The sequence below is a fragment of the Armigeres subalbatus genome, unplaced genomic scaffold (assembly GCF_024139115.2).
Source record: "Armigeres subalbatus isolate Guangzhou_Male unplaced genomic scaffold, GZ_Asu_2 Contig940, whole genome shotgun sequence".
Classification (NCBI taxonomy): Eukaryota; Metazoa; Arthropoda; class Insecta; order Diptera; family Culicidae; genus Armigeres; species Armigeres subalbatus.
In genome coordinates, this window is record NW_026943745.1 from 20,606 (window position 1) to 22,004 (window position 1,399).

The window sequence follows — 1,399 nt, forward strand, 5'->3', positions numbered from 1 at the left end:
GGGATCTTGAATTTAGAAATCCATGCGGCAGTATATTGTTATCGTTGTTTTGTTTCAAAGCAATAATGTCAATGTGAATCCCATTTATTTGATTTACGTATCGTCGTCGTTTCACTAACAATGCTAAGTTTAGCAAACCTCTTCAAATAATAAATAATTGAATTCAATCCCACCCTCTTAAACCCTTATTTCAAGTTTATACTCTCGGCAGCATAGAGTATTAAAGAGATCAAATTCAAACTCTGCTACTTCAAAATATATGTCTCTTCAGCCATTTCAGTTTGGGTTCCCTAGTGCAAGAAGCAAACCTCAGGAGCATGGCTGTTTGACCCTCTCAAGTTTCTTAATTAAAAGCGCTTCATCATTCCCATGATTTGCTGAGCACTGCGACAGCAAGCGCAGGCTGGTAACGTGGCGGTTGCCTACCAAACACTCCCGAAAATAATAAATTCAATATCGACGAAATCCAGATAAACAACAACAAAGACAGAAACGCAACCAGTCACAGCGGCACTTCTGCATAATATGTATCACCGCTAGTTATCGGCCCTTTTTAGCCGACGCGATGTTTGCGGATGGATGGTTGATACGCACTTCCCTTTTCCGATGGCAACAGTCAGATTCGCAGTTACCTGGCGCTTGCCATTCCGGACAACGTGCGTTCGCGACCATGCAGCACGGATAGGTAATATCTAATCTACGAAACTTAATAAAAATATGTTTAGCTAAGTATGTTTCACTTTATATTTATTTTATATATTTCGGTCAATTCGGGAAATATGCTCAGTTTATTTCATTTATGACGACCACTGCCATAGATCTTGATAGAGGACCTACAAATTTTTGCCAACAATGCGTTGCACTTAAAATGTATTTAAGTATTTTCTTCCAAATATTGCATTTGCAAAAACAAAACAGTATAGTACAAAATTTTCCCGCATCCCACTGTGTAACAAAACAGCAATAACTGGCCATCTACTGCCGAAGCTACTGCATTTCCCGTCATCCCAAAAATCCCAAATCGTTTTCAGTGAAGATGTTCCTTTTTCTGTTATCCCACAAGGTCATAAATTTCTGTTACACACCGAGGCGTGCACAACGCGTTAGCGCTTGTCCGCTCTTCTCGTCCATACTTTTCGGAATTAACAAAAATGAGCCCAAAACTAGAAGGTAGCGAAAAAATTGGACACATAAATATGAGAAAGAATCCCACGTAGGAAGAAACACTGAGGACTAGAAGGAGGATAAAAGTGAACTCAAATGTTTATGACTTTTCACATTAAAGTCTCGCCCTCCTCGTTATACGAACCATGCGAGATGGCGTGTGATCCGTAAGTTGAGACTTCTTGGGTCACGTTGCTGTTTGTTGCAGTTGACCTTGGAACGCCAATACGTAACT